Source organism: Podarcis vaucheri (genome assembly GCF_965113315.1).
Source record: "Podarcis vaucheri genome assembly, chromosome: 5".
Lineage (NCBI taxonomy): Eukaryota > Metazoa > Chordata > Lepidosauria > Squamata > Lacertidae > Podarcis > Podarcis vaucheri.
In genome coordinates, this window is record NC_138763.1 from 47,001,541 (window position 1) to 47,024,799 (window position 23,259).

Below are 23,259 nucleotides of genomic sequence, written 5' to 3' on the forward strand. Positions count from 1 at the left end.
TCAGGCAATATAAGTAGCTTCCAGTTTTTTACTTCTGAATGAGTGTGCTCTAGCTGCTGTTGTCTTGGTTACCCCATAAATGTCAGCTTTTGAAGTAGGAGGATCTGGTTTTAGGAAATGACATATTTTATGTGTATATGTGGTACACTGGTATTGGTAGCTGTAGCTCAGATCTGATTACTATGATAATATTTCCTTATGTTGAAAAATGATCATTCTGGGTTGTTTGTATGTAGATTAGCGGATTCTCTTGCAAAGTCAGAAGAGGATGAAGATTGAATTGCCTGTATCTGGCCTGCTATAGCTGCCCAACTCACAAACCAGTTAAGGCAGAGTATATTAGGAATGGGACCAACGTGACTCGAATCCAAGCATTCCTGGTTAATGGGTTTTTTAAATTTAGCCACAGATTCTTGTTCCCATCTGTTTTCTTGAGCCGGTATAAAATATTGTCATATTCAATGCTAAAACTGAAAGAAGAGTGATGCTTCAATAGCCACAATTGTGTTGTTCTTTTAGATCTTTTTCAGGTGTGTTGCTTCATCCTGCATGTCATAAGATTTATATCATTTTCAGTTTGACAAATGAGAAACACTATACAAGGACTGTGGGTTCCAGATTGTTTTGGAAAACACTTCATTTATAAATTGTTATATATGGAAATGTGATTTTCCTCTCATCACCTGATAACACTATTTCATGTCCTCAGTATTGTTAGCAATAGTTTTTTTGCCCAATTCTGCAGATGATGGCCAAGAAGACATACAGCCACAGCACAGACTGAGTCAGACAGAAATTCAGGGCAGACAATTGCTGTGTTTAAAATTAGATGTGTAAGGAGGGGGCAGCTGAATCTTACGGAGAGTCCCATCATTCCCTATCAACGCAAATGTGAAAGCACAGACGATGCCGCAGTAGTTGGTATTCAATTGTAAACTGCCAAGAAGGGTTTATCTTAAGAACAAGGCTGTCAGCCGGAAATTTCTCACTGTCACAAACTTAAACAAAATTCAAGATTTGTAGGCAGAGTGAGCACATCCTCATAATTTGTTACAGATAGTTTAAGCCATGATATCAAATATTAAAGAATCACCTGATTCCACTTTGTTTCATATGACATGCTTGGTTTTGGTTTTCACACCCCACCCCATTTTAACTGGGTTTGGTTGCTATGCTGTCACTCCTGCTGACAAAACAAACAAAATGGTTCTTGCGTAGCCTAAATACTATAATGATTGAAATTATTGAAATGGAGAGTTAACTAGGCTTTGCCTTTTGTCCTTAAAAAAAAAAACAACACACAAAAAAAACCCTATCCTGCCAAGTAACTGCCAGGGACAATATGTGCTTTTCCTGTATTTTTGAAAGAAGATTGCCTCAGGTCCTACATTTACATGCAGAATAAACAAGCTTGATTAGATTTGACAGGTTCCTGTAAAATGCTTTGGAGGCACAGCAGCACAAAAAGTATGAATGTCACACTGTTTTGTTACATTTTGGGGACGTATATTTTAACTGAAGATTCATTTCACTTTAACCCCTTTCCCTAACAATCTTTCCAATTGGGAGAGATGCAGAAGAACTCATTGTTTAGGCAGCCTCTGGATCCCTGTTATCTTTAAAAGAAGGTAGCCATGTGGATCTGATGTAGTTGAAACAAACAAACGAATGAATGAATGAATGAATGTCTTAGCTGTTGTGTGCATGCACACTTCTTCAGATACTTCCTCTTAGTTGGTCTCTAAGGTGCTACTGGACAATATTTTTATTATTTTATTTATTTCAATCTGTAAAAGAAGATATTCTTGTTCCTCTGCAGATGACCTCACCATAACTTGGTAGCCATTATTGGCTTTTCTTTTGCGCTTACTGTTGTGAATGCTGAAAGAGTTCCATGCTTATAAAAGCTGTATGTAGTGGCCAAGAGATGGAGACACTACAGTCCTTTCAACCTTCCAGATGAAAACATAGCACCACCTTTCCCAGTTGAGTCTTTTTCACTCATTCCTATTCCAGTGTATCTGAAATACTTGGGAGAGGGCCAGCCACTGCCTGATCCATGAGTTTTGTAATAGCCCAAACCATTAAAGATCATCCAGTTCTGGTGGCATGATAATAATAATAATAATAATAATAATAATAATAATAATAATAATAATAATAATTTATTTATACCCCGCCCTCCCCAGCCAAGGCCGGGCTCAGAGCGGCTTACAAGCAATAATAAAAACAAGATGAATGATTACAACTTAAAAACAAAAATAAAATACAACATTAAAATAATGGAACATTAAAATATTAAAATGTAGCCTCATCGCAGGAGGAGAAGGAAAAGAAAAAAGAAAGAGAGGGAGGGAGGGAATCAAATTGGCTCCAAGCCAAAGGCCAGGTGGAACAACTCTGTCTTACAGGCCCTGCGGAAAGAAATCAGATCCTGCAGGGCCCTGGTCTCATGAGGCAGAGCGTTCCACCAGGCTGGAGCCAGAGTTGAAAAGGCCCTGGCTCTGGTTGAAGCCAATCTAACTTCCTTAGGGCCTGGGACCACTAGGGTGTTGTTATTTATGGACCTTGAGGCTCTCCGTGGGGCATACCAGGAGAGGCGGTCCCGTAGGTACGAGAGTCCTAGGCCGTGAAGAGCTTTAAAGCAGTGTTTCCCAAACTTTTTTGGGCAACGGCACACCTGTTTAATGAAAAAAATCTCGCGGCACACCACCGCGGCACAGCCCTGTGACGTCAGCGCGCAGCGTCACGCCGGGAGGGATGCACGAAAGTGAAAGTTTTTTCCCTCCCTCTTGCCGGGGAACCTCCAAGCTTTGGGGGTGGGAGGAGGCAGCAGAGCGAGGGACTGAGGGACGGCGGCAACTGAGGCGGCGGCGGCTGTTGTGGTGGTGGCGGCGATAGCGGGCGGAGGAGGGGGCGGCGGCGGGGCTTGAGGAGCCGTCGCCGGGAGTTGCTGCTGCTGTTGTTGCTGCTGCTGCCCGGACATGCCGGCCTCCTCCTCCTCCGCTGTCTCGCGCTCCTCCCTTTTGCACGCGCTGCCCCGCCGCTCGGCACCACCACCGCGGAGCCGCCCCCGGCTCGACGCGGATCCTCGCCGCCGCCGCCTCTCACCGCCCGACTCGCCCGCCTCCCTCCCACGGCACACCAGCCAACGTCTCACGGCACAGTAGTGTGCCGCGGAACACCGGTTGGGAAACACTGCTTTAAAGGTCAAAAGCAGCACCTTAAATCTGACCCTGTACTCCACCGGGAGCCAGTGCAGCTTGAAAAGCACTGGGTGAATATGCTCCCATGGCAGAGACCCCGTGAGGAGCCTCGCTGCAGCATTTTGTACCTGCTGGAGTTTCTGGGACAGCTTCAAGGGCAGCCCCGCGTAGAGCGAATTACAGTAGTCAAGCCTGGAGATGACTGTCACATGGATCACTGTGGCCAGGTCGGGACGGGAAAGGTAAGGGACCAACTGCTTGATGCGGCAAAGGTGGAAAAATGTCGCCTTGGCTGTTGCTGTAACTTGCGCCTCCATGGAAAGGGAGGCGTCAAGGATTACACCCAAACTCTTAACGGAAGGCAATGGCACTAATTGGGTGATTTTCAGCTTATCGTTAGTACAACTGATGTTTCAGAGCAGTTTGCTTATTTGAATCCTAACCATATCATGCCTATGCTGTACATTCTTCTTGTAAATTAGGGTTTATTTCAGCTTTACTCAGGAGAAGCACATTCCACTTCCTAGATCTGGGCCTTAAGGGAAGTTAGTAGGGGCGTTTGCTTGAGCCCCTCTGCTAAACGTTAACACAGGGATGGGGAACCTGTGGCTTTCCAGTTATTACTGGATTACAACTATCATAATCCTTGACAATTGCACTTGCTGGTTGGGGCTGATGGGAGCTGCAGTCCAACGACATCTGGAGGGCCACACGTTCATACCTGCTGTAGTCAAAGGAAAGTAAGCTGGGTTTGCTAGGAAACCTCTTAACAGGAATAGGCCAGACTGTGTCATGTGATGCTGCTCAACCTGTATAAAAAGTTATGGATTAGACTTGCTTACCAATTGGTAACTACCTGCTTTGTGTGAATGACCACTTGTGTGTCTGTCATGGCTTTTCCTTTTCCGAGTCCTGTTGGATTGGATCCAGTAATAGTTTGCCTTGCTGCACTACATGCTTGATAGAAAGGCTGAGCCCATACAGAATATTAAAGTACCATGTCATTCTTCTTCTACACATCTGCACATGTAGTCAAAGTAGACTCATCATTTGGCAGGTTGATACGGATGACCAGACAGCTCACTCCAATAGAATTTGAGCAGCTATATGGGCAGGAGTGGTGGTACAGAAATTCACTTACCAGTTTACCATTGGCAAAGACATTTTTCTGTTCTGGTGAGATTCTGTCCATCTTCTTTCAAGTCACTAGGAGAGAGGAGGAATCTCCCCGACCCTTGACTCAGCCTGAGAGTGAGAGTCCTGGCTTTTCTCCAGGCTTGGAAGAAGGGCAAGGAATGTCATCAACTCAGTCTGAGTCTCTCTGTATCTCAGGGGAAATAGGGACAACAATCCCACTCCAGCTCAGATCTGGGAAGGAGGATGGGGCTCGTCTCTGCAGACATGTTGGGTCTTGAGGATCCTCAGAACACCTCCAACTCAGTGCTTTATTGCCCTCTCCTCTAAGTAGGGTAAGGATGATGGGGAGTACAAATTTTGGGAGAACTTGTGTGTAAGGGTTCTCTTACTCCTCCTGCTGAATGTCCAGATGCGAGTAAACATTTTCTGGCTCTTTTTATCACTTTGAACATGGCTAAAGAGAGAATGCAATTCATGCCACCAGATCTGTCATTCATGAACAAGAGGTTAAGATTTTATTTTATTAGGAGGATATTACTGAGAGATTATTGTGAAGATAAAAATAAAAAGCTTTGCAGTCTCGTGATTAATAAAGGTCTTGTATCAAGACCACTAGTCAGCTGGGCCCACTAGTGCTGATGCCCTTTCCAGGCTCCCTGCACTTAACAGCTTAGTATGAAGGCAAAAACTTAAATTTCCCACAATGCTCCACAATGATATTCCACCTGTGGCATTATGGGAAAATAAAATAGTGACTCCCCGCTGGTGGTGATCAAAGCACTCTGGTTGCTGCTGCACCTGTCTATTGCTACCAGTACCAGTTAAGCATGTGGGACTTACAAAAGTAGGAGAGGAGCTGTTGGAAGGCACTGCTGAGGACCCTCTTAAACCTGAAGCAAGACCTCTCATTTCCCTTTTAAAAATTCTTTCTCTAGCACCTGCAAGCTCTGGTACAGAATAACAGAATCAGTTTATGCTAGACAAACCAGTAATTGAGTATCCTGAGGGAGAAGGCTGACTACAGTATATCTACCAAAACCTGAATCACTCCAGGCCTGACTATGAGGCAGGCTGAGTTATGGAAACCAGCTTTGTCTCAAATGTGCAGTGATGTCTGAGCCATCAAATTCCAAAGATAAGAAGAAATGCTAGAGTGATACATATATTAATCTACTTAGGGGTGGGTTTTTTTGTTTTTCTTTTGTTTTGGTTCCCCCTCTCTTTGCCTGCAATTCCACTCTGTTAAAAGTAGTGTATATAAAAAATGGTGCCTAGACATTCCGTTGTGGTGACCAAAGCCTATGTTTAAGGTGCCATTTGGCAAGTACCATAGTTTTCGCTCTATAGGACGCACCGGACGATAAGACACACCTAGTTTGGGGGGGAGGAAACAAGAAGAAAAAAATTCTGAACCCCAGAAGCCAGAACAGCAAGAGGGATCTGGCTTCTGGGATAGCCTCTTGCTGTTCTGGCTTCTGGGACAGCATGTGAAGCCTCTGCAGGGCAGCAAGGTGCCTTCACCCCGCTGCCCTGCGGAGGCTTTGCGCAGCTATCTCCAAGCTAGAACAACGAGACGGAGTGCTGAACAGCACTCCATCTCGCTGTTCTGGCTTCAGGGACAGCCTTTGAAGCCTCCGCAGGGCAGTGGGGTGCTGAGCGCTGCACAGCTCTCCGTCTCCCTGTTCTGGCTTTGGGCTTAGCCGCGCAGCCTGCATTCGCTCCATAAGACGCACACACATTTCCCCTTACTTTTTAGAAGGGAAAAAGAGCGTCCTATAGAGCGAAAAATACGGTAGCTTACATATCTGAGTTTCTAAGACTGGGAGTGTGTGCTATTCTCCCATATAGAAAGCTAGATACAGTACAGATATATGAATATATATATATGAATGGCAGGGGCTCTTTTAATGGTACAATGTATCTGTGTTTATGTTTTTAAATGAAAGTCACTCAGAGACCTTTGGAAGAGCGACACTATCATTCATTCTGTAAAAATGTGAGGAAGAAAGGGAAAAATACAGGATGGGGATAAGAGAAAGCAGGGATCAGCAGGCAATTAGACAACAGAAAGGGGGAGGAGTCCCAAATATATGAGTAAACACGCATAAGATTTGCCTCTGATAGATGTTGTCTTTGTTCAAAATGAATGTATTACATATTTGGATTTTACAAGTAGAACAGCTCTTCATATTTGCTGTCTGAACTGCTTGAACAGTAACTTTTTTGTTTTACTTTTGTTCAAACATACTACAGTGTTGGACTCTGCAGCTTGAGATAAGCTATACAACTGGCTGGTTATCAGAATTAAAAGTTTTTAGCCTTTATAAACAGACCAGAGTAAATGTGCAAATCTCAAATCCTGATAATACCCAATTAACAGCTTTACTTGCTTTCCTTCTGTTTAAACATGTTCAGGATTCCGATAAACAGCTTATTAAGATAAGGCTTGCAGGGAGTAAGTTGTCAAAATTAAAAGTTTTAAATTTATAAACTAGTTTTTATAAAACAAATAAACCCATTAAGCACTGAACACTAGTGTTCTCCTCTAGTTGCAAAAGGAGAACATTGGGGCTAAATGATCAAGATAAAGTGTAGATGTATCTTCATAGAATTGTAGAGTTGGAAAGGGTCCTGAGGGTCATCTAAAACCCACCCTATGCAATGCAAGAATCTCAACATGCAGTTTCCTATCGAATTTGAAACCATACTGGATGCTGCTTAGCTTTGCAAATGTGCTAGCAGTTTTATTGTTTCAGTTGCAAGCAAACACAATATGGGAGCCTGTTCCAATATATTTACTGCTTAAATGATGCAGAGGTTAAGGTGGGAGCCTTAACTTACTATTTTCCTGCTTTTGGGTGCATGAGTGAATTGGTAACAGCTTTAGTTCTTTTCAAAATCAAAGGTTTTTGGATGCTAGAATTATCTCTCAGGAACCTTGATTTCATAAATATGCTTGTTCTCCTTTTTTCGGGGGGAGACCAATTAAATCAGGAGAAGCTGGAAATGCTAATAATTTATTGAATAATAGGCTAAAGCTCTTTCTATGTATTTATGTATGTATGCATGTACAATTTTCTTATCTCAGTGTTTTTAAATAGAGCAATACTGAGTGGCTCACTGTCCCTTGGGCACATGGGATGGTGTAAAAAACATATGGTCTCTCTTTTCAATCTGTTCCCAATTTGCCAGCTAAGCTTCTTCTGAACGACTTGCTCTGAAAGTTTGAATAACCAAAATTATGTAACTACAGTGTTTCTCTTAATACTGTGGCAGAGGTTATGTTCATTGGGTGATGTATTTTTGTGAGATGGATGGAAACACTGCCAACAGAACCATAGAGAACAAGCATATCTCTTCCATCCTCTTGTATTATTTGTGTTAACTACCAAACAAAGTGTATTTAGAGTGGAAAAATTCCGAACATTTCTGATCTTTGAGAATCTGGAAGAAAGGACTTCTCTGACTCTATCTCCGAGCAAGATATCCCCAGATACTGTTTTAACAGTTTAGGAGTAGCACAACACAGGCCAAGCAAGGTGGACTTCAGAAGCATCTCTTGGGAAGTTTAGGGATTTCCCCCATCCTGCAGCTTTTAATCTAAAGACTCAGTTGACCTTGAACACTAAATCACCAATTGCGTCCAATGCTAGTGGGCATCACACTGTTTTTTTCCTAATAAGACACTCACTGTGGATCTCTTAATACAGTGTCATTCTACACTGAACACTTCTATGATCCAGGAGGGCTGGAAGTAGTATAAGGCCTCTGCTCTGAATGACAAATCAGACTGCCTAGCTCATGCTACCTCTGTGGTGAAGGGAGGCTTTTTGGACCACATTTGCTCATTTTCCTGGAGTGCCTATGTTTCTGGCTATTAGGGAGTTTTATATGTATAAACAACAGACTCCACACATGCTTTTAAATACACTGCTTCATTTGAAATTTAGTTGGGATGTAGGCAACCAAATGATGCATCTCTGAACTCTTAATTATTTCCTCTAATTATTGAACACTGCCACTTTTTCAGGCCTTTTCAGGCCTTCACAATACTGTGCTGTGGGATAGCCCCATGCTCCATAACAAAGCCTAAACTTCTGATTATATGTTTAATCGGAGTCTCTGACATTGGAGATAATAATCAGAATTCTGAAGTAAGTCTTGTGATAGATTGGAAACTGTTGACTGAAACTAATATCCTGGTCTTGGCTATTTTCCTGTGACTTGATAAGACTAAATGAAAAAAAGGGAGAGCAGAAAGGCTGGTGACACGAATTAAAATGTAGGAGGAATACTGATTCAAGAATAATTACAATTAGATGTAGCTACTTAAATAACACTCCCCTCTGCCAGCCCAATGCTATGTGCATTTGTAAATCTCACCAAGTCTATTGAGACTTAGTCTGTATACCCACCATTCATTTAAGCACATCCTCTTCCCTGCTCCAAAAAATTTCACAGTTATAATCCCAACACTTAACAAATTAGTTTCCAGGATTCTTTGGCTAGGGTTGGTGGTGATGTGCTTTAAATGTATGTAACCTAGATCCCAGCCAGCTGCGCAGAAATGACACCTAAAGATGTAGCCTTTAACTTGATTGTCTTTACTATTATCAGCAAGTTCCAGAAGTGGACTTGCTTGGGGTCTCCTACTGTGACTGAGTACAGGCTAGATCCCTAGCACTCAAGGTCCAAGTACAGCACTCCAACCTAGGAAAGAAATTCACTGACCTCATACTATGTTTTGGATTAACTTGGAAGTGGCAAAATAGATTCTGGCAGCTTCTTGGCGCTCCTGTACTCAGCAGAGGACTTTGGGGCTTGGGCAGCATCTTTCTTTGCTACTCCACGCAAAGCAAGAAACCCTACTGAGTTCTCTGTGAGGTGTAGAGAACTCAAAGAAGAGACAGAGTTCCTTCTTCATGCATGCTCACAAACGTAGGTACCAGGAAGAGATTTCTGGTTCCTGATGATGACATGGCGAATATATTTTCCTTCTATACATCCTCCCTCTTCGTTAATAGGTAGCAGGTACCAGGCGCTATATTGTAGATCCCAAGGTTGCCTCTGGTGGATTCAGGATTCTGCTTGAGTTCCCTCATTTTCCATTATGGCAGTTTCCATGGTTATTAATCAGCTAATTCCAAACAAAGGACTGGGAATGTGCAACATGTAATTTACTTTTCTTTTTACACCTGCTTCAGTGATCTACAGTATTGCTTGTTTCCACCTCTCAGTAATTTATTTCCACCCTCAATCTGTAGCTTTGTTTTCTATTCAGGCATCTTACTTGTCACCACCACCAGCTCTGCCCACAGAAAAGCCCCCTTTAAGTTGTTATTACTTTCCCACATTTTCTTTCTCCCCCCCTTTTTTTTTGCTTTGCACTACCATGCTCTGCTCTTTATCTTTTAAGGGCTCTCCCTAAAACTGCCTCTGTTTCTCAGCTCTCCTAATTACACTGCTTTTATTTACTCTACTTTCTTGTTCCCTTTCTTTTGCTTCCCTAAAAGCCCTGGTAGTAGGTAGTGATTGAGCCGGGCAAAAGGTTATTCAGAAAGAGATTGATGCTGTTATTAAACCAACCCAACACAGGAAAGGCTATATTTGTAAGTCAATATTTGAGTGGTGAAAGCAAAAGGCTGGATAATTCATTCTCCCAGAAACTGGGATAAGAATCTTAGCCAGGTTTATAATGTGTTTCAGTCATGCACAGTCTAGGGAGACCTGAATATAGAAGATAAGCTCCCTGGTGCTGGAAGCCCTTTGGTACAGGGTGAGAAACCTGTTGCTCTCCAGATGTTGGATTTCCAATGGCCTTTACCCCTAGCCAGCATTACCAGTGGTGAGGGGATGATGAGAGTTATAGTCCAGCCACATCTGGATGGGCACAGGTACCGCAGTCCTGCTTCAGCAGGTACTCCTGGACATCTTTTCGTTTTGTAGTCATGAAGGCTACTGAGGATGGAGCAATTGCAGCCTAACATAACAGAAGCCCTTCTTGCTAATACCTATTTTCCTGAATAAGAGACATCTATATATTCCGCACTTTTAAGTCAAGTGTCTTCAAGCCTGAGAGCTAATGAACTGTTTTTGGGGTAGACAATACCAGCTCTTTGGAAAGCTAAGGGGAAGGTTATTATTTTTCTTTTCATGCTAGGTGCCAAGGATTGATTCACATATGTGAAGGCCTTTGTTTGAAGTCTCAGGACTACCCTCCTACTCATGTAATTATTTGCATTATGCACAGTACTCCAAAGAGCAGCTTAGGAGTACTTAGGAACTCTTTCGAAAAGGAAAGTATGTGCAGAATTGGAAGGGGGATCCTGTCCCTCACTTTAAAATACAGGTGTTGAGAACTAGGCACACAATGTGAAAATGACATGGTTTTTTTTTCTAGATTCCTTTCTGCATTTTGCCCCTTTAAACACCGTAGCTCTCACCCTCCAGCCCAGATGAAAGAAGTCTGATCAGATTATGCTCAGTCCTTTTTAAATTTACATTGACTTTTCATATGTCAACACATGATTTCAAAACCTTCCTGATCAGCTTTTATCCTCTGATGGGTGTAAGCTCTGCTTGATTTCCCTTGAACTGAAAACATACCTTGTGCTTTATGCTTGGTCACTTATCATCAACTCCCTTCTCCTGACACAGATATTAGTATTAGTGTCTTAACAAGCTAGGAGATAGATAGGATTCTGAGAGCAGAACTGAGCCCCAAAGAAGCAGAGCTTATGTGATTTGTTCATCAGCCTTCATCATCTGAAGATAAATTCCAACCTCCTTCTTAAATAGTAGCTGTTCAGTGTCACATTTAACTGTATTTCTATTATTTTGATTTATTTGATTTCTTTATTTAAAAGCATTTCTAAACCACTTGATATTTTAAAATCTCTTAAGTGGTATAAACTAACAATAAACTGTATATAATAAAAGCAGCATTATAAAAACAGGTAGAAACAGAAATTCAGATATAACAGGCTCCAATATTGGGAAAAGTCTGGGCAAAAAGGTTGTGTCTTCAGAAGGCACTTTTGAAGCAAGTAATAGATGATGTTTCACACATGGCAGAGGGAAGAACATTCAACACTGCAGGGGCGATGGCAGAAAATGACTGTTTTGGGATGACTGCCCTGTGATATTCTGTAGGACAGGCATAGGCAAACTCAGCCCTCCAGATGTTTTGGGACTACAACTCCCATGATCCCTAGCTAACAGGACTAGTGGTCAGGGATGATGGGAGCTGTAGTCCCAAAACATCTGGAGGGCTGAGTGTGCCTATGCCTGCTGTAGGATATGATGCCACAAGTTAAAGTTTCCCATGTGCTCTAAATGATCTTATGTTTTAAGCTGTTTGCATGTATTTAACTGTCTGTTGCCATTCTATTTTTAAAATATATTCTACAAAGTTGCTTTGTCTTTCTTTCCATGTAAAGTGTTTAAACACTTCCTCTTTGAAGAAAAGCAAGGACACTTGGAGTGAGCACTGCATGCCATTTTCTCTCAGGTTCATAGTGTGAACAACATGTAAATTTACTTAAGTGATAGATAATGTGAGAGAAAACAAGGCTGTATTTATTTATTTATTTATTTATTTATTTATTTATGTCTGTCATAAAATTTATATACCACTTGATTGTGGAAAAAACCCCTAAAAGCAGTTTTACAGTATGAAATGCAAGCAGTTTTAAATAAGAAAATGTCTCCAAATGGTCACCTCTCCCTGTTATTCTGCTGTCACTGTTCATTCTTTTAAAAGCATTCCTGCATATTGAATTTGAAATACAACCATAAGAAACAACTAGTTTCTTAACTATATCTCATTTTCTTCACCTCCTTCGGCATATTCCTAAGATTATAAATCCCTCCCATGTTATCTCCTCCTTCAGGGTAGGACAGTCTTGCCAAACCCTGGTTCTAAGGTTCTGTTCTTTACATGTTACAGAATAAGTGGATACCACAGGTGCACTTCACTTTGTTGTCACCTGGGAAGAAGCTATGATTGGCCATAACTTCTCGGTGTGTATGATACATGTACACAGTGCTTTTTTTCCTTAAAAAAATGTTTAGGGGTACTCTCATTTTCCTACTCATATTGAAATACTGCCGCCCATTAAAGCCAAACTTCACAAAATGTTTAGTGGTATGTGTACCCCTGTGTCCCCTCAGAAAAAAAGCACTGCATGTACATATGGCAAAACAGATTGTACTATAGATCTTTCAGATATAATCAAATAGATACCCATTTGTGTAGCATACACTTGCTTCTTTGATATAACTTCTGACAAAATTAGGCAGTGCTTGGTGGGTCATTTTAGGGGCAGGATCTGGCATGCAAGCTGGTGGTTCATCTTCCCTGCTTTAAAAGGTTAGAATGTTGCACATATAGAGGTATTGAAATGTAGCCAATATGAGCACTTTAAAGAAAACTCTAGTGTAGAAATATTAATAATGTATACATTATTGATAGACTGTTCCCAAGGGGAAAATGTCTGGAAACAAAAGGGTTTTGTGATACAGAAGGAATTTTTTGTATGTATTTTTGCTTTTATGCTACATAGGCAGTCAGCCTAGAGGGCTAAAAATAGCCTTGTTATCTAAGCTTCCAACCTGGAATATTACAAGAGGGTTATGAGGAAAAAACAGTTCAGTATAGCTTTCAGCTATATTTATAATGCTTGCTTTCCTTAGCTTGCCTCTTCTAGTGTGTCACTATTTGGTCGCCTTGTAATTCATAAGAAGGCAGCATTCAAGTGTGTAAAACATCATTGGGAGGAAAAGAGTAGAGATACATGCTAAACATGAGATGAGATTTATGACACATTTGAGATAAAGCCCTGTGGCAGTAGAGAGAAAAATTTGGTGCTAATTTACAGTCTAGGAACAGCAACATTTTCTCACAGCATAGTGAGCATTTAATGATGCCAGAGGCACAGAGTGGAGTCATGTAATGAGATATTTTTAATATCCAGATACAAGCAGAAGTAATTTCCTTTCTGCGAAGATATCTGAGACCTGTTAGTCACCATCAACTGAATCTGAACTGAGCTGAGGCCACTTCACAGGGTACCAACATCACTGTATATGCAGACAAATTTGACATTGTCCAAATACAGGATACGTAGTTTGTTCAAACAATAGCTTGTTAACAAAATAGAAAACCATGGTCTGGTTCACACATAATGCTGAACCATGGTTTAGCATTACAGCCACAGGTAGGAAGGGGCTGCTATGAGCTTCCCCTTACACCCTCCTCTTTTAGCTAGGAAGAGGGCTTTGATAGAGTTTAATTTTACTTTCAGTAGATCCTGACTTGTTATGTATAAACCAGATATAATTATATAAGGAAAAACACTGACCCTTTTCTAAACATGACAATTTTAAACCTTGCATTATTATGCTGCCTTGTTTAACTAACAAGAGTTTGTTTTAAGCGTCCTTTTATTTGGAGGTCCTCCCCTCCCACCATGAAAATCACTCTTGGTTTTAAGAGAACTTTTAAGATCTTTTAATTTCTGCCTGCATTTGGTTAATGGGGTTATGCTTGGAAAAAAGTGTTAGTTTCTGCTGACTTTGAAGTTGGTGGGATTTTTTTGAAATTGTAATTAGTATTTTTATGAAGTTTCTGTGTGTTTTTATTTCCTCCCTGTAAACTGCCTTGCGGGGATTCGGAAAGAGTTAGAAATCTATTCTGATGATGAATCCCATCTGATGCATTATCCTGATGTATTTTTATACAAAATGAAATGAACAACTGTGTTGTTGAGACATATTCCAGAATGCAAGAGGAGTGTCCAGAGCCTTGGGAGGTACTCATTTTTTCACTGTTCCAGAGGCCTCACAAGATCTTTAGGTGATGTTGATAGAAAGCATCACCTGGACGATAAAATGCTATAATAGGTATCGTTGCGTAATGTCTGCAGCTTCTTATATAGTTCAGGCTAATAAAAATCTTCTGCTATAGATGAAGAATACAGCAAAGAGCATCTAAGCAAAGTGAATATTAAATGGAATGGAACTAATGAGCTTTCTTAAGATGTTTTCCAGGAGTTGGGTGACATCATCAACATTTCTGAGATGATAGTCACCTTTGATCTTGTTTCCCTTGGGAAGCTAAAGGGGGTGGCTGAAGACTAGAGATTAAAGGGGGGGAAACATCCCTTTCTACTCATTATTTGCAGGAAGATGAAAGAAGGCACAATCTATTGGCAACTTTTATACTACTATTGAAATGAATCTGATATGCACAACATATTTTCCATACCAATGGAATGTGCACATGAGAACTTCCTTTGTCAAAATTCTTTGAAAGCATTCTCCCCCTTCTCCTGCATCTCCAAACCAAGAGAAGCTTCACATGTTGATTTTCTGCTTGTCATGTAGCTGATGAAGGCACAGGAGCTGTGGCAGAGAAACGGGACAATCCTGTTCTCCATGTGTTTTGCAGTGACTACTGGTAAATCCATTCCTATCTGCAGCAGAGCAATCTGTAGTAGCTTGGTTTTAGACCTGAGTCTTCTGATGTACCAAAGGGACAGACTACGTGTTAAGCATGTGCTTACAACTATTCATGGTTGTTTTTGTTTTTTACAAAATCAGCTGTGGGAATCCACAGAACTTAAAAAACCTGCAAGAACCCTCAATTTCTTCCTTTGTCATTTTCCTGCTAAAATGCCTCTTGACACTGTTAGTTGCCCCTAGAGGTGCTACACTTGAGACTGCACTTGAGACTGACCCAGAAACTCCAGCGGGTGCAGAATGCCGCGGCGAGACTCCTTATTCGCTGCGAGATCACATTCATCCGGTACTATACCAGCTGCACTGGCTCCCGGTGGAGTACAGGATCAGGTTTAAGGTGCTGGTTGTAACCTTTAAAGCCCTATAAGGCCTAGGACCCTCGTACCTACGGGACCGCCTCTCCTGGTATGCCCCACAGAGAAACCTACGGTCTGCAAATAATAACATCCTCAAGGTCCCAGGCCTCAGAGAGGTTAGGCTGGCCTCAACTAGAGCCAGGGCCTTCTCGGCTGCAGCTCCAATCTGGTGGAATGCTCTGTCACAAGAGACTAGGGCCCTGCGGGACCTGACATCTTTCCGCAGGGCCTGCAAGACAGAGTTGTTCCGCCAGGCCTTTGGTCAGGGCGCAGCCTGACTCCCTCCTCTGGCAACCTGCACAGAATTTTGCTTAATTGGTTGCCATCAATTTGATTTAATTAAGTTTTATAATGAAATATTTTTAGATTGTGTGACTATTTGACTGATTATTTGATTGTTGTTAGCCGCCCTGAGCCCGGCTTCGGCTGGGGAGGGCGGGATATAAATAAATTTTTTTATTTTTATTATTATTATTATTACATATATATACTGAGTTTACAAGAGACCAAGCCTACTTATAGGCTTTATGTGGTATTTATGCATTTTCCAATATCAAGGATCCGAAGCATTAATTAACGTTAAGCAAAACAAAGCTGATGAACAGAAAGCATATTATAGGCTGTTGACACTGTTCTGAAGAGGCCTTTGTATGCACTTCTGATGGCTGGGTAGTTTTACTAGTGGGTGCCAAAGATTAACTGTCCTTGTATGAGCTGACCTAATATAATTAAATTGTGTTAAGCTTGAGCTGTCTTGGGATAAGTATAAGGCAAAATAACTCAAAAATCAAATCAATTGGGGGGGGGAGTCTTGTGACATAGTAGGACTAGTTTTCCAGCAATCTGTGTTGCTAAAAGTGACCTGAATGGTGTGACCTGGGATCCTATGCATCAGATGGGCAAACTCTACCATAGTAAATTATTTAATGGCCAGAATAGCTTGAGGCTTTTAAAGGCATGGTTCTTTCCTGTTTTGCTAAATAGAAATACTAGTGTTTAGGAGACTTGATCCATTTTGTGCCTAATATTTGCTTAAGAGGCCTAGTTTGTTTATTTATTTAATTAATTTATATTCCACTAAGCTGCTCAAAGTAGTGCATGTGCTTCTCCCACTCACACACATTATATTCACAACAGTCCCGTGAGGTGGATTAGTCTGAGGAATAGTGATGGGTCCAATGTCCAAAGTCACCCAGCAAACTTCATGGCTGAGAGGGTTTTTTAAGCCCAGGTCTCCTCAATCCTAGTCTGGCACTCAGCTGTGGCAGCTGGAACTGTAGATGAAATCCAGACACACTGCAAGCTGACAAAATACTGACTTTTTGCTAGAGCAGGTTGCTGAAGGACTCTGCATAGAAACAGGATGGCATCACTTGCATGGTGTGAACCAAGTCATCTTCCACTCATCACTCACTGCTCAGTGTTGGTGGTGGTCAGCAAGTGCATGGGACCTTCCTTCTCCTTGGCTACAGCTTGGTAGTGGTCAAGAATTGCACCATGCACTGCCCAACAGACTGCAGCAGGCAATAGCTTAAATACCAAAATCAAAGAATGAGATTGCAACAAAGTTCCATTGTAGTGTCTGTGGCTGGAATAATTTCCCTGTGGTCTTCCCCTAGTGCCCATGAAACCTCTGAGCCCCCACTCTATTCTATGATTCTTGCAACCTTTTTTCTCTCTTGAAAAGTACAAAGACCTGAAGGAGAAATTTGGAAGAGTGTATTTCCCACTACCTCTGAGCGTCAACTCTATGTGCTTTTCAAGGCTCAGATTAATTTTGCTGGAATTAGCTCAGGGGCGCACCCATGACATTCACTCAAAAATCCAAATATACTTACACGCCCCCAAAAGTTGATGACCCGTGTAATAGTTTAAAAACTGTGAATTATGAATGAAGCCAAGAGAAGCAAAATCTAGCGAGATGCTCAAGGGATGTGTATCTGAAGAAGCAAGCTTGAACCTGGTTTATGAATTGGGATGTCTCTGTTTATGTTCCAATCAGAGATAATGAGATGCACATGGAGAAAAAAAACTAGGCCCATTTCTATTCAGCAATCTTTGAGCATTTGGCAAATAGACACATCCAGTAGAGTTTAATGCTGTGACAGTTTAATTTTCTTATCAGTGCAAATACAGTACATGGAGACTTGGTGCCTAATTTAGTCATGTTGCTTTAGCAACACCATGTGGGATGCAAAATGATCTCCTTGGTAACGTTTCCTATCAGTTCAATGAGTGACCGTCATAAACATGGAAGCAAATTGTAAAAACAGCCAGACTCATGGATGGGATCTTTTTATAGCTGCAGAGGTTATGATTTGGTAAAAGAGAGCTGGGAAACATGTCTTTTAAAAAGTTTTTTTTTTATTCAATGAACTAAAGCCATTGTAGGATTTTTGGAATCATGTTTACTATGTGACAGAGCCCTGAGGTTGCGTATTTACAATGATTGCCTACTCTTATTTAAATCTGCCTATAGCTTGGTATCCTTGAGATATGAATTTGTTTCCTTCATCCTTGTTTCCAGCCACTCCACTTGCTTGACTAGGTTTCATCTGATTTTACACAGCCAGGCCTCTCTGCTTGTGTCACAAAAGTGATGGCAACATACTGTATAGGATTGGGCTCCTTATATGCAGATGATGGAGAGCATGTGACTCGCTTTTATGCATGTGGTTAGGTGTCATGTTCTCCTTGTCCTGCAGCAATTCCACCAGATTTCAGTTTTGCTTCCAGATTCAAAGCAAGAAAAATTAAATGAGTGGTGGGCGGGGGGGGGGAGAGTGGAAAGAGAAGGGAAACTTGAGGTACTTGAAATGATGCTTATTCTAGGACTAACACAGAAGTTCACAGCAAATGAGTGGAACAGTATAAAAATGTGTTGCTGCTAAATCTGTCTGTCTATCTATCTATCTATCATCTATCTATCTATCTATCTATCTATCTATCTATCTATCTATCTATCTATCCCCCTATCCCCAGGCAGATCCGTGCAGAGCTTGTCTGAGGCCCAGGGTGGGAGTCTTGTTAGAAGAAGGTTATAAACTCAAACAAAAAACAGCTAGTTCCTGGCAGGACCGACCCCCCCCACCTTAACCCTCCAGGGCCTGGGGCAAGTGCACCTGGCTGCCCCTCCCTCTGCACGGACCTGCCCCCAGGAAATATCCCCCCCCAAATGCATTGGGCATGGCATAAGTTCCATGTCATTTCATACAGCTGGAGTTGTTGTTGACTTCTCCTCCCCACCTCTGTGCTGTTCACCATGCTGGGGGTGGGGGCACTTTAAGATGCTTTCCTCTAGGCTACTTCCCATAACAGAAGAGAAGAGGGCTGAGAGGAAAGCAGCTGAGCACAGCAAGGTAAGGTGGAGGAAGAGGGGCTGGATTACACTCTCTTCTCCTTATTTTGATATAAAAAGTAGCCCCTCCCCAAACTGGGTGCAAAGAAGGTCCATCCCCCCCGCATTATGGTGCTCTTTTGTGGATCTCCCTTGCTTCAAGGAAGACAGCTCCTGGGCATCCCTGCTACATAGATTTTGCTATCATTTGAATGCTTCATTTTTGGAAGGCCCTGGTGGGGTTTGTTGAAATGCAGCCATTCTATGTTTTTTTATGTCACAGCTGAAATTAGTTTTTAGTTCTGTTTTCAACTTGATGGTTTAAAGACTTTGATTAGATGTCTCCTTGGGTGCTCAGTACTGAGTTGGAAAGGCATATGGTAATTATTGTAGATATAAAAATATATATACCCTCTCTTTTAGTGATACTTCTTTGAAGAGATGACGTTTTGCTGTTAATTGCTCAGGGAAAAGCACCACAGACTTTGCCTGTTTACTTCTTTCCAGAGTTCACAAGTAATGCTCTTAATTGCTGCGCATCTCATGGAAATGTTCTTAATTTATTTCTGTTTAGACAGGCTTCTGACAGCTAGCATTAAGTTGGCAGGAGGTGGGGACACTTTAGTATTTTAAGCTGCTTTTAATTGACATTTTATACACTTGTTTCCAGTTGCAATACCATGCCTTGACCTTGGGGTTGGGATGAGTTACAGATTAAAGTAAATCTATGAAGACTGGTGATGTTATAGGTCTGAAGAGGAATGTGATAGGGTATAGCCCATTGTGAAAGGGAAGGAAGGCAAGCAAATCAGTTCCTCCTCCTTTTTAACTTTACTGCTGCCACCAAGTGGATATCTTTATTTTTTTCTGGCTGCCTCCACTAAACTCTGGACTTTTAAGTGGTTAAGCCTACTCGTAAGACCTCAAACCATACCCCTCCCAAAACAACCTATGCTTTAATCTAAATATTTTAGTTAGTAACAATTTAAACAGTTTTTTGAGAAAATGATTTTAGAAAAAGGTAATTTTACATTTTGAGCAGTTATCCATAAAAGCATATTAAAAATAAGCAGAGATAAATGCACCTAGCCTTACCTATTCTAAACTGTTTCCTTATCTACCGTAAGTCAATACTTGCCATTTTTGGACTATCTCTTAGCTTCCCATGCATCCATGCTCTCTGACTCACTCCAGCTCCCTTAAAATGTTCCAGCCCCTTTTCACTCTTGTAGCTGTTCTTCTCTTCAGGTTTCTGACCTCAAACCTTTCAAGCTTTTTTGCTTTTCCAGTAAGCTACCTTGTTTTCCAACTCAGCTTACACGTATACATTTTTACTTTCCCCACTGCCTGTCACTGCTGGACCACGAGGCCATTTTCCCCAAATTCCCCAAACCATGCCCAGCTCTCACTGGGTGACATCAGCTGATAGGTGGGGTGATGGGGTTCAATCTTGCTAGATGCTACTTCGCTAGTGAAGCACATCCCTGCAACTTTCAGGATTGTATTTTCTACTCGCTACCTGATGAGTGGAGAGATCAACCCCACTGCGGTTTGCTTTGCTAGTGCATTACCTGTGGGGAACACAGTGGTGAAGCAAACCCCTGCAGCCATATTCTCACTTCTTAGTGAGTGCTGATCCTATGCTACTTGATGTACCTGTTAGGACCATTTAACTGCTGATGAATAGTTACTGTCAAAACAGTTCATCATCCGGAAGAACTGTTCTGTTCTTTATGTTTTGGAGCATCCATTGTCGCACGGTCACAAATTGTGACTGTTGAAAGACTTGTTTTCCTCTTTGACACTTATGGACTATATATTGCCTTATGTTGAGCATGCATTATCTTTCATTATCTGTGATTCTATTACATACTTTCTGTTGGAGAATTCCTACGCTTGGAGCTTCCATTATTGCACGGTTACAGGATTGTGACTGTTGAAAGGCTTGTTTGCTTCTGTGACTCCATTATATATTTTCTGTTTAAGAATTGTGAAATAATACATGTTACAATTATTTGGTTAAAACATTATTAGCTGCGTGTTGCCTGTGATTGTTTATAGTTAGTCTGTTTTTGCAACACGGGGTTTCCAGTGTCAGGATGCTGTCAGTGGCTCATGGCTGGGTGCCCAGGAAAATATAAAGGCAAAGAAAAGTTTCTTACCGTCCTTTTTTATTTCAAACTTTACAGAGAGAGGCTATAGACAGCAGAAGTTCTCTGGGACATTGTGGTATTTAAATGGTGGCTCAGACTCTCATTGTGGGTTAATAAAATGGCAGCAATACCTCTGCCTCCCACTGCTGCCAATTTGCTGTGCTGCCAGCTAGACCTGCTGAGTATACTTTTTGAGGGCCCCCCTCAAACCTGGAGCTAGCCCTGTATAGTACCCAGTATCCATGTTGCAGATGTTCAGAGAGCTTCATATGCATTTCCTCAGTAATCCTACAAGCCTGTATGAAAACTCATACAGTGGGGGTCTGAGGCTGAAGCAATTATAGCTTGCTATTTACCACTTAGTGATTCATGGCTGAGGTGAGATTTGAACTAAGAATGTTCCAGATCACAAGCTGCTCTTGGAGCTAGGTAAGGTCAGCTCTGTAAAAAGATAGGAGTGTGTAAAAAGAAAATAATAATACAATTTCCATCCACACATTAAAAATAATTTAGCAATGTGCTTCTAGGGTGGGGCTGTATTCGTCACCCAGTAGGTCATCTCAGAAGCCTACTCTACAATAACTTGGAGCAGAGTTTTTAGTGTGGCTGCCCCTGTTCTGTGGAATAGCATTCGTGTCAAGATATGACAGGTGTCCATTATCTGCACTTTCTGGAAACAATTGAAGACTTTTTGTTTTGTTTTGTTCTGACAGTGTTTCCCTTCTGGATAAATGGGTTTTTACCATGAGTACTTTGTTAGGCTTTTAAATGTATTGTTTTAAATGTATTTGCTTTTTTGTGGGCTTTACTGTTTTTAATTATCCTATACATAAATCGACTTGAGGCAATTGTTTAAAACAACAACAACAACAACAACAACAACAACAACAACAAGCTGTTCTAGCCCTTTTCCATGGGTCAGCGTGACCCTTAGTTTGATGAAGATAATGGATGTTGTGGGTAATGGAGTTGCAGTAAGCATTTGCTATGACTACCTTGTTTTAGAAGGAAAACAGATGGCCTTATTTGCTTTAATTTGGGGTGCTCAGCTCAGGTTCTCCTTTTGTTGATTTGATCACTCAGTTTGTATTCTGACTAATTCCCTGACTACATGAGCCAGAGGTAAACCAACTCCTTTGAGTGTGAGCCTGCCTGTTCATGTGTAAAGAGGGTGTGTGTGTGCATGCAGTTGAAAAGTTCAAAGGGGTGAATGGGCTGGAGTTGCTGAATGGGCTGGAGATGCCTCTTGCTTTTACCTGCTTCAGGTGCTTTTCTTCAAGTCAGGCCCAGTATCAGAGGTGAACTTGGCAGAGAGAGAGAGGTGATGGGGAAGAGGTGGCAGAAGAAAATAGGAGAGATGAGAGAAGATTCAGCCCCCCCTTCACACCCACACCTACCCACCCACCCCAACCCCCCCAGCTAGGTCCAAACTGCACATGATAGTAGCAGACCCCTGTAATTTAAAAAGTATTTTAAAATGCATATACACTTTATATGTCTAATCCCAGGCATTTTATGGTTTCGATGAGCTATTATTTCTGATGAGCATTTGTTCTCAGAGTTTTTGTATATGCGTGCTGGCAATATTTCATGTATCTTTGTTACAGATGGTTTTGTTGGATGTTCTGCTTGGTGTGGTTAATTTTTTTCTTCTTCTTTCTATTATTATGCTGTAAAGTTTGTTATAAATTAGATATTGACTTAGGCTCCCTTGAAGCAATTCTTCTCTGTAAGATGTCTGTGGAATTCAGTAAATAATTATAGCATCTTTTTGTAATTATCTTATTTTATAACAATTAATTTTCATAGAACAGAATATGTTTTCCCTTTCAAAAACTATTGCAAACAACTCCTGGGCTTTAAAATACCGTACTTTCAAAGGAGCAAACAGGGCCTTTAATTCACAGTTAAGGCTATTCGCTCCAGAAGTAATGCTCGCTCTCTTTTTTATTACTTTGATGGTTATCAAGCCAGTAAGTGTGGATTGGAGCAGAAAGCAGGAAATTGCTCTGAAAATTTTACAGCTGTCTACATTAAGTTGCTTAGGTGCTTTTGGTTGGCCTGGCTCTTAGTTCAACGGTAGGGAGAGTTATGGGATTCAAGTAAGCAACAAAATCTGGTTCTAGCCACCGTTTTGCTGTTAACACAAATATACCAGTAGGGTTTTATGATATTTCGAGAGATCACACTTTTGAATGTACCTATCTCTGATCTATCTATCTATCTATCTATCTATCTATCTATCTGTCCTTGTGTTTTGCATGTCAGTGCTAATTCATTATAATGCTTAACCTCTTCCTCATATATTTAAAAATGTTTGGAAAGTACAATTAATGGATCTGTCTTGAGAGATCAAAACACCAATGGCTTCAGCTTTCCAGAGCAGATTGCTGCAGCTTTATTCCTTTTGCATGATGTGAAAGGAGAGGCTAGGGTAAATGCTGTAAAAACAACAGTAAATTGCAACATTGATTAATAGATGCCTTGTTTACTCTTCTTATCCATTGACGGCTTCACCATCCACCTTATTGATCAGACACAAAGCCGTA

The 23,259-nt window shown here is 41.3% G+C and overlaps 1 protein-coding gene across 1 annotated transcript in view; it reads left to right on the forward strand.

Annotated features, from left to right (window-relative positions):
* The window catches only part of NEURL1 (neuralized E3 ubiquitin protein ligase 1), a 126,494-nt gene that overhangs the window by 644 nt on the left and 102,591 nt on the right, over positions 1–23,259 (forward strand). The gene's annotated exons all lie outside the window — the stretch shown is intronic.